Source organism: Cantharellus anzutake (assembly GCF_015039405.1).
Source record: "Cantharellus anzutake strain C23 chromosome Unknown EI90scaffold_182, whole genome shotgun sequence".
Lineage (NCBI taxonomy): Eukaryota > Fungi > Basidiomycota > Agaricomycetes > Cantharellales > Hydnaceae > Cantharellus > Cantharellus anzutake.
In genome coordinates, this window is record NW_024067132.1 from 23,718 (window position 1) to 35,019 (window position 11,302).

Consider the following 11,302-nt stretch of genomic DNA (forward strand, 5'->3'; position numbering starts at 1 on the left):
GACAAAGGGAGATGGAAAGAGGAACAACACCGAGGGTCAAGGGTTTGACTCAATGGTGTTTCTCAAAGGAGGAATGAAGGGCCAAGGCCCAAGGAGGAAGGAAGGAGGATGGGAGTGGGGAATGGCCAGCTGACTGAATAGAAAGGAAGCAGCAGCCCAAATAGGAGTGAGGGAGAATAGCGGAATTGAATGGAGCAATGCAATAGTTGCAAGGTCCGACATGAGTCCGGAAAGTCCGAACTCAGAAGTTAAACTCCGGAATATTGGCAAACATAATTAAATGGAATGAGCTAACCAATACAATGGGTATAAGCGGAGGTGGGGTCAAAGTCCGAGGTTGGAGCTAAGACCGGAGGTTCCGGAGATGGAGACGCGAACGGGATTCCAGAGTGGAGGTCCGGAGTCGGGAGCCTAGGTGTTGCGTATTCATCTGGAAGGTGTCGAGGTTGGGGTCGGACCCGGAATGTTCCGGAGTTGGACCGAAGGTGGTGTCAGAGCTGGAGGTGGGATAACCTCTTGGGAGTCGGCAAGGAGGAGGTGACGGAAGGGGAGTAGGACTCCAGAAGTCAGGTTCGGAGTTCCGGGAGCCTGGAGTGGAGGTCGGGATTGTATGGATATGACACTCACAATGGAAGTAATAGGGTCATGCAGGAGGTATGCCAGTGAATCCCCCATTTTCATGTTGGTGTAAGTAATCGTAAATGGGGATGGTAGGAGGCTTTATACTTTTGGATTGAGTATTATACTAGGTCAGGATCTGGAGTCAATGCATGACAACAGGTGACCTGCCCCTTACGCAATTCATCATAGGGGGGTTCTCCCAAATCCAGCACAAAGAGCATGTCATTGATGGGTCCAAATAACCTGAGAAACCAAATTGTCAAAATTCATAATTTGTTCAGTGTTACCCAGCAGTTCGTTAGCAGCAGCTCCAAGTGCCAACATATTTGCCTCATTGATAATGGGATTGTCTGAGCCCTCCTTAGAGTGGCATCCTCAATGGCGATCAAATTAAAGCAGGTGTGTGGTGGTAACCTGAAGAGAGCCCAGCAGACTCCAAGTGCATTATGTAAGTGGTCAGTACCTGTGGCGATAGAATTCTACTTGTTGTTAGAACTGGGTGAGGGCAGATGATTCCAGAGGGGAACCGGAGACTTGGCAAGGAGGGACCTTGGCCTCAGCGACTCATGCAGAGCGCTGTACCATTGCTGTTTGTCCATTTGGTCCTTAATTTCAGAAGCAGTGAGCAGGAAGTCTCTAGGGGGCATTTCTGATTGATGTCAGGGCATGGGAAATGTTACCGTAACTCGCTGTCGGCGACCGTTAAGGTCCGCTGCTCTGGCGTAACAGCCCGTTAAGGGTGGGGGTGACAATCATGGTGAAACAGGGTTTTGGCTTCAACGACTCGTTTGTGAGCGTTGCACCTCATACTTGACGTGGCCCCGATATTTCAGAAGGCAGAGGGTGTGACTGAATCGGACAGAGAGTGCAGGGGGTAACCCTAGTTGATTTTCGAACTAAAGTACGAGGTAGTGTACAACCGGTATTTAAGTATAATGGAATGAATAGAAATAAGTTGCCAGATCTCATGGAGATTGCGGGCGGGCTTAAGAAGAAACGAAAACAAACAAAGAGTGTGGGAGAAGGACGGCCGTGCACGGCCATCAAGAAAAACAAGCGTGATAAGGAATGGCTCATAGGCCTGTGACGGGCTGTGGAAACAGGTAGCAGTGATGGGGAAGGGTGATGGGCTTGTTCAGGCAGCGTCGGGCAGGCAGCGGAGTTGATGGGGTCAAAGCGGAGGAGGAAGAAGGTGTGGGGAGTGATCACCTGACCGTGGGAATTGCCAGGTCATGACAGTTGATTTTAGACTGAGGGCCTAAAATGAGTATGTACAAGTGCCTGTGTATATAGTAGAAAGACAAAGGTGTCCAAATGGATGATGGAAGCGGAGCAGTACCAAAGGTCATGGGTTGACTCTGTGGTACATCTGAAAGGAGATAGGGAGGGTGAAGCCCAGAGGGGCAGGAGGATGAGGTGAAGTGGGGATGATGACTAACTGGCTAAAATGGAAGGAAGCAGTGGAAATCATGAAAGATACATTACAAGCGGTGAAAGTGCCAAGTTTGGTCCATGAAGCTCAGAGGTTGCAGAGCTTATGGAGGTTATGGAGGCAGGGTTGGAAGTCCGAGAAATGTTGGCAATGGTGGTTACTGTCAGAGACCGGATCGAGATGAAGGAATGTCTCCGTGGCGGAGGGCTTCAGCCTCAGTGACTCAAGCCAGGAGCGCTGTGCCAAGTTACACGTCCATGCCCTAATTTACTTACTGGCAATGAGAACTAAAAGGGGGTCAACTCTAGTCGATTTTATGAGGTGTAACCTATGTACAAGTTTGAGTATATATAGTTACAGCGAGGGTGGGCCTGTAAATGGCAGGGCCGAGTGGAGCGGAGCTAACGGAGTTAAACATTAGCTGATTGAATATTACTGACAAGTCAGGTTACGGGGTTAGCAGAATGTAGGCGATAACCCAGAAACGGAAAGGAGGGATAGGCCTGAAGGTGGGCTTGCAGGGTAAGCGAGTGAATTGCCCAGCAGAGGTGGGAGTGTGCTAGCAGACGTTGGAGCCGTCCGGAAGCCTTCGGGGCTCTGTACTTAGGGAGGTGTAGGTAATATATTGAAAAGAGGGGGTGGTGACCATCAAGGGAAGCGGAGGTGATTGCGGAATACAGGAGCTCCAAGGTTAGTGAAAAAGGAGCGGAGGTAGTCTGGAGGGACTGGAGGTAGTGAAGGATGATGGCTGTGGATGGGTATGAAATTTATGTAGAATGAGGTCACCAATGCAATGGACTTAAGCTGAGGTGGAGTCAAAGTCCAAGGTTGGAACTATGACGGAATCTTGGAGCGAAGGTATGGGCTGTGTCTGAGTATGAGGTATGGGATGGCAGTGGGAGGTCGTAACTTGGCAGAGGTTTGGCAGAAAAGGGTCAGAGGGAGGAGAGTGACAAGAGGAGTAAGGAGTGGAGTGGAGAGAGGAATGGGGTCACATCCAAAGGTGGGCACCAGAGTGGACAGAGGTAAGGTAGGAGAGGGACAGATGGGGAGTAAGAGGAGAAGTGTGGTGTGAGGAGTGATGTTTGGTCTGAGGGTGGATGTCAGAGTGGATGGAGATAGGGTAGGACTCCAGAGGTGATGAATATGAGGGTCCAGGAGTTGGATCGGGATTGGGTATGTGTCATATCCATCCACAGCCATTGACTTCCACTACCTCCGATCCTTCTGGACCACCTCTGCTCCTTCTTCATGAACCTCGGAGCTCCCGTATTCCGCAATCACCTCCGCTTCCCTTGATGGTCACCACCCCCTCTTTTCAATATATTACCTACGCCTCCATAAGTATGGAGCCCCAAAGGCTTCCAGACAGCTCTGACATCTGCTAGCGCACTCCCACCTCTGCTGGGCAATTCACTTGCTTGCCCTGCAAGCCCTCCTTCAGGTCTATCCCTCCTTTCCATTTCTGGGTTATTGCCTGCCATTCCGCTAACCCCATAACCTGACTTGTCGGTAATATTCAGTCAGCTAATGTTTAACTCCATTAGCTCTGCTCCGCTCAGCCCCACCATTCACAGGCCCACTCTCGCTGTAACTATATATACCTAACTTGTACATAGGTTACACCTCAGTGATAATATCAACTAGAGTTGATCCCCCTTTAGTTCTTGTTGCCAGTAAGTAAATTAGGGCACAGACATGTAACTTGGCACAGTGCTCCTGGCTTGAGTCACTGAGGCCGAAGCCCTCTGCCACAGAGGCAAATCCTTCATCTCGATCTGGTCTCTAACAGTATGTACGGATATGACACTTGTCCATGCCACAAAATGGCAATGCAGTTCTACATCATCACATCCTGTTTAAGGTTCGAGCCACAATTTTGTCTCCAATTGCCCTCCTGGATCATCGTTCATGCAAAGATAGAAGCCAAATAATGAGATTACACTTAGAACTGGTCACTGTTAGATACAGCAGATTTGGACGACTGCAGAATGGAATCAGAGACTTAGTGTGGAAGGACCTCAGCCTCAGTGACTCATGTGGAGCACTGTGCCATTGCTGGTTGTCCTGGGGGTCCCTAATTTTGGATCTAGCAGAGGGAAAGTCTCTTAGGGGGGAATCAAGTCGATTTTGGACTGAGGTTACAAGTTACTAGGTACATTGTATATAAGGAGGGGTCCGGAATCAAAAGGAGCAAGGGTACTCCAAAGGGAGTTGGAATGAGGAACAACACTGAGAAGGGTTTGACTCAATGGTGTTCCCCAAGGAGGAGTGAAGGGCCAAGGCTCAAGGAGGAAGGAAGGAGGAAGGGAGTGGGGAATGGCTAGCTGACTGAATAGAAAGGAAGCAGCAGCCCAAATAGGAATGAGGGAGTATAGTGGAATTGAATGGGACAATGCAATAGTTGCAAGGTCTGAAGTAAGTCCAGAAAGTCTGAACTCGGAAGTTAAACTCCGGAATATTGGCAAAGGCAAATAAATGGAATGGGCTAACCAATACAATGGGTATAAGCGGAGGTGGGGTCAAAGTCCAAGGTCAGAGCTAAGACTGGAGGTTCCGGAGACAGAGTCGCAAATGGGATTCCGGAGCAGAGGTCCGGAGTTGGGAGCCTAGGTGTTGCATGCTCGTCTGGAAGGTGTCAAGGTTGAGGTCAGACCCAGAATGTTCCGGAGTCGGACCGAAGGTGGTGTCAGAGCCAGAGGTGGGATAACCTCTTGGGAGTCAGCTGTCATATCCATACAATCCCGACCTCCACTCTGGGCTCCTGGAACTCCGAACTCCGACTTCCGGAGCCCTACTTCCCTTCCATCACTTTCTCCTTGCCGACTCCCAAGAGGTTATCCCACCTCCGGCTCGGACACCACCTTCGGTCCGACTCCGGAACATTCCGGGTCCGACCCCAACCTCGACACCTTCCAGACGAGTACGCAAAACCTATGCTCCCAACTCCGGACCTCCGCTCCGGTATCCCGTTCACATCTCGTCTCCGGAACCTCCAGTCTTAGCTCCGACCTCGGACTTTGACCCCACCTCCGCTTATACCCATTGTATTGGTTAGCTCATTCCATTTAATTACCTTTGCCAATATTCCGGAGTTTAACCTCCGAGTTCGGACTTTCCGGACTTACTCCGGACCTTGCAACTATTGCATTGTCCATTTCAATTCCGCTATTCTCCCTCATTCCTATTTGGGCTGCTGCTTCCTTCTATTCAGTCAGCTAGCCATTCCCGACTCCCATCCTCCTTCCTTCCTCCTTGGGCCTTGGCCCTTCATTCCTCCTTTGGGAAACACCATTGAGTCAAACACTTGACCCTCGGTGTTGTTCCTCTTTCCATCTCCCTTTGTCTCCTTTCGTCTTACCCTTGTTCCTTTTGATTCCGGACCCCTCCTTATATACAATGTACCTAGTAACTTGTAACCTCAGTCCGAAATCGACATGAATTCCCCCAAGAGACTTTCCCTCTGTTAGATCCGAAATTAGGGACCCCTAGGACAACCAGCAATGGCACAGCGCTCTGCCTGAGTCGCTGAGGCCGAGGTCCTTCCATGCTAAGTCTCCGATTCCATTCCGGAGTCGTCTGAATCCGCAAGTTCTAACAGTAATCTCGCTTAGCATCCCGCTTCTATCTTCCGTCCACATGTCACCCCTTTCCCACACCTCACTTCCGATTATCCAAATGAATAGTTATCTTTTCATGTCGTCATTCTATCGGCTGTTCTTTATCTCGTTTGTAGCTGCACTCTAGTGGATAGCGGTATCCATGTATATAAGCCCTATCTCCGCTGAAGGTGGCGCTTCAGCGTTAACAATGACTAGGATTCTCGGGAACACCTTTATCGTTGTGAACTGACATGCAGTCCCTGACAGCGAGGGCGGACGATTCCGGAGGGGAACCGGAGACTTAGCAAGGAGGGACCTTGGCCTCAGCGACTCAAGCAGAGCGCTGTGCCATTGCTGTTTGTCTATTTGGTCCTTAATTTCATAGGTGGCGAGCAGGAAGTCTCTAGGGGGCATTTCAGGTCGATTTTAGACTAAGGCCTAAAATGAGTATGTACAAGTGCCGATATATATAATGGAGAGGGCGAAAGCACAAGGAAACAAAGGGGGTCCGAATCAGAATGAAGGCGTCCGAACGGGAACAAAGGGATGACAGAAGTGGAGCGGTACCAAAGGTCATAGGGCTGAACCTGTGGTACATCCGAAAGGAGGTAAGGAGGGCGAAGCCCAGAGGGGCAGGAGGATGAGGGGAAGTGGGGATGATGACTAACTGGCTAGAATGGGAAGAAGCAGCAGTCCAAAGGGTAGGAGAATGATGGAAGGGTGGAGGTGTTGTGAGGAGGAAGAGGAGGAGTGGGAGGAAGAGTAGGAGGATGGTGGCAAGAGGGGTGGTGTTCGGTCTGAGGTGAGTATCGGAGTGGGCAGAGATAGGACAGGAGAAGGATGGAGGTGTGGAGGTGGCATGAGGGGTGAGAGGAGGTGTGGTGTCAGGACCGAAGGTGAATATCGGAACAAACAGCGGTAGGGTAGGACTCCAGAGGTGGTGAAGAAGGAGGTCCAGGAGTCGGGTCAGGATCAGGTATGCATGGATATGACAGCTACCTGACCTGGGAGGCACTGGCAGATGCCAGTGCAACATGGATCACTATCGCTTTTGAACAGGTGATTCAGTGTATGGAGTGTCCTCATTGCCAGATCAATTTATGGGCAAGAGTCTTGGGAGTTATCAGGGGCTGGAACGATGTGAAGAAGACAATTTAACAGCGATCACCCATTTGGGATCTGGGTTGTATTGTTGGATCCATCATTATTCATTGGATACTGCCATTACATTTTGTAGTTCCATAAAATGCAACAATCAAATCAGCTCCCCCACTGCTGCTTTTTCTTACCTCCATGGATATATATCTTTGATAGTGCTTGCCAAAAGCATGTCGCTTGGGCTGATTCATTGGACCCATGATTTCATTCTTGTCATCGACACAACCCACAAACACTCAATGAGATTGTGTCAGGGGATGGACCCCAGGTCCGACCCCTCTCTCCAGTCCACAGTCTGACCTGTAAACACAGCCCATCTCAGGGCATGACTACTGTGGGTAAGAAAGTGAGAAGAAGGTTAACTTCTCACTTTCCCACAGTGGCCCAATACAGTGAAAACTTCCGGGGATACCCGGAAGTCACATGAAGGATAGGAACCGGGCCTGGAGCATGCAGTGCATGGAGCATGCAGCGCGGGAATGCATGCAGGAAGTGTAGCAGGTCCGGGCTAGTCAGGGTGTGTGCCCTGACAGATTGCAAAGCAACCTTTTTCTTGCATCAAAACTCGTGGTTCTATCTGTATACCAAATGGCAAAGTTGAGATGACAAACTACCCAGCAATTTGTGGGGCACATTGCCAGCACATGAACTTGGAGACTGTCAGGGCATGCTGCCCTGTGCCGTGCCACACCGCCTCCTTCTCTCTCTCCTGTCTGTCTTCCTTTCTTTCTGGCTCCCTTTCCTTCCTTCTTTCTCTCTTCTTTCTCCATATGGACAACCTTCTCCTTCATTGTCAGGGCAATAGCCCCAACCCCAAGCCATATGTAATTACAAGGTACATATAGTCACATGGGTAAGCGGTAACTTCCGGGTTAACCGCTTACAATATACACACCATTGTATCACTTATGGCTCTGTGTGCTGAGCTACCCCACTGAGACCTCACATTCATGCCTGTAGCCCAGACACGTCCAACGCCAGGTACCCCACAGGGGTACCACGCTGCCAGACACACCATGCACCTCTACTTGTATTTCTCTTCTCTGACACTCAGGATCACCTGCAGAGCCACCCACAATATCCTGGCTCCATCCAGGGGTGACATGGCACCCTCACATGACTGATTCCCACTTGTATATAAACCAAGCCGAAGCAGAACCGAAGGAGTAACCTTCTTCTCATTTTCTGCTTCAGGCAATGTCAGGGGACGACTCCCGGGTCCCCATGACCCTCCCCTATGGTCCACAGTCCTAGGTGTAACTAGCCCTGTCCAGGGCACAACCTACTGTGGGTCAGAGATGATATATAAAAGAGAGGCAAGTATATACAACTTGCCTACTGTGGGTCAGAGATGAGAAGGAAGTTAACTTCTCATCTTCCCACAGTGGCCACAATACATCGAAAACTTCCGGAGATATCCGGAAGTCACATGAGACCCGAGACCCGAGGTCCGGGCCATCCGGCCGCACTGAGCATCCGGCACAGGGCGCACGCAGGGAGTGCAACAGCCGGGTGCAGTCACGGGTGCGGGTGTGAGTGCGGGTGTGGATGCGGTATGGGCTAGGTCAGGGTGTATGCCCTGACAGGCAAGTACCCTAACCTAGTTTAGCCCTTCATCTTAATAACAATACATTTTCTGCTTCAGCCTAAGAAGCCACAGAGGGATGTGAGCCCAAGGGAGGGCTATCCACTATACCGCCCTGCTACTCTGCTACTGCCCGAGCCACTAGTGCCAGGCACCACATTGCTGTAACAGGGAAATCCATCCCAACATCACACAGGCTCACAGGGGGGACAGTAGTCTCCTGGCCTCACTGACTGTCACTAAAAGAGGTCCTAGAGTATGGTGTAGTAGGTGTCACGGCTGTATAGTTGTGGCTGTGCAGTCACGGGACTACCCCAACTACACTTGCCACTGTGTGTACATACATGAAAAGGCACTGTTTTGTAGTGCAAGGGTTTATCCCTGCAACACCGCCACCCCTACCTCTCCTGCACTGTCCCTGACAGAGACATAATAGCAAACACACCTAGGTTGCCAGTGAAAGCCCAAGAATGTCTGATGATGCTGCTGGTTGTGTGAAAGGTTTGCTTACTATTTTGGGGACGGTAACGTTCCATTCCCCCATTCACCTCAGGCCTCAGTTAGTCCGTCTAAATATAAGCTTAAATGTGCTGTATATTCAACGGAGTAGAGGTAAAGGCTGCCAGGCCTTTACAACTACTCCAAGGTATATATATGTAATTTACATATCTCGGCACAAATAAATAAAGAAAGAACGGCATCACTATAATGGGGATTATAGTGAAGTAAGGTTCATCCCTTACATTGTGCTTCTGCACCATCTGGTGGCAACAGCCCCTATGGTTTTCAGCCCTGATTCCCTCGAATGAAGTGACGTTTTACACACAATAAACCCACCTTGGGGCCTGGAGGACAAGATGAATCTGAACAGAAGCAGCTTCAGGATGACCACAAATGCACTCTTGTTCATCAATTGCTTCGAGCCTTCTGGTTTGTTTCCATGGGCATTGTTAGACACTGGTCCAGGGTCGGCATCGAGGGTCGCTGTTGCGGGCTGCTATAGGCCTGTCAGGGATGGCTCGAGGAAGGCAGAGGTAGTGGTGTAGTGCTCAGCGCTAGCAGCCCGGATGGTGGCGGGGCGGTGAGACCGTATAGTGGGCAGCCCTCACTTGGGCTTACGTCCCTGTGTGGCTTCTTAGGCTGAAGCGGGAAATGTATTGTTATTAGGGTGGGATCACCCTCGGACGAAGCCGGGTTACCGCAGGTGGCTCCGTGGTCGATCCCGAGTGTTGGAGGGGAAGTACAAGTAGGAGTGCACGGTGCGTCTGGCATTGCAGTGCCCCTATGGGGTGCTCAGTGTCGGACGTGTCTGTGCTACAAGGGTAGGAAAGAAAGAGAGGTCGTCTGTATAAAGATAGAAAAGAGAAGAAGGAGAGAAGAGAGAGTGAGAGGATGAGACAAAAGGAAAAGGAGGTGGTGGCAGCGGCAGCGTGCCCTGACAAGGCTACAATGGCCATGATGCCATGAACAAGGCCCGAGGGTAGGGCATTTGGCCTCAGCGACTCTAAAGGAGCGCTGTGCCCCCTAGCTGTCTCTTGGCCCTCATGTCAGACTTACTGGGGTTGCCTTGCTGGGGTCAGGACTTAGGAGGTCATGGTCAAATCGATATTAGAGCTAAGGTACAATACAGGATATATATAGGGAGAAAGAATGAATGGAAGCGGACCCGGGCCGAAGGCCGAAGGGTCCGGAAGCAAAAGGGAACAAGGAGCGGGGTTGGCTGCACAGCGGCTGGCAATGGCCGAGGGTCAAAACAAACAATAACAGATAAATAAAGGAAGGAGTGTAGGGCCACGATAGCGGCAATGGTATCGTAGCAGCGCCAGACTCGGAGTTGGGCCGGAGTCGGGTGTGGGAATGGTAGTGGCCCTGTAGGGGCCAAGTGGGCGGGGTAGAGGAGTCCCGCTGGGCATGGTGCTGGAGGTGGACTCAGGGTGGGGAGGTTGGTGTGGCTGTGGGGGAGTCGGCCAGGTGCAGGGGAGCCTAGGGGCAAGTGGGGGAGTGAGCAGGGAGTCCTCAGGGAGGATAGGGCTGAGGTCGGGGCTCGCACTCATGCTTGCATAGTGTCAGGGGACGAACCCCAGGTCCCCATGACCCCTCTCTCTATAGCCCACAGCCCTACTGTGGGTAAGAAAGTGTATAAGGTAAAGAAGCAGTGTAGAATACACTTGCCTACTGTGGGTAAGAAAGTGAGAAGAAGGTTAACTTCTCACTTTCCCACAGTGGCCCAATATGGCGAAAACTTCCGGGGATACCCGGAAGTCACATGAAGGTAGGATCCGGGGACCGGAGCATGCAGCGCACGGATCATGTGGCGCGGGAAGTGGAGTGGGTCCGGATGCAGGTCCGGGTCCGGGCTAAGTCAGGGTATGTGCCCTGTGTCACGACCCGGAAATTCCCACGGTCAGGTGATCACTCCCCACACCTTCTTCCTCCTCCGCTTCGACCCCATCAACTCCGCTGCCCATCCGATGCTGCCTGAACCAGCCCGTCACCCTTCCCCATCACTGCTACCTGTTTCCATGGCCCATCACGGGCCTATGAGTCATTCCTTATCACACTTGTTTTTCTTGACAGCCGTGCACAGCTGTCCTTCTCCCACACTCTTTGTTTGTTTTCATTTCTTCTTAAGCCTGCCCGCAATCTCCGTGAGATCTGGCAACTTATTTCTATTCATTCCATTATACTTAAATACCGGTTGTACACTACCTCGTACTTTAGTTCGAAAATCAACTAGGGTTACCCCCTGCACTCTCTGTCTGACTCAGTCACACCTTCTGCCTTCTGAAATATCGGGGCCATGTCAAGTACGAGGTGCAACGCTCACGAATGAGTCGTTGAAGCCGAAACCCTGTTTCGCCGCGATTGCCATCCCCACCCTTAACGGGCTGTTACACTGGAGCA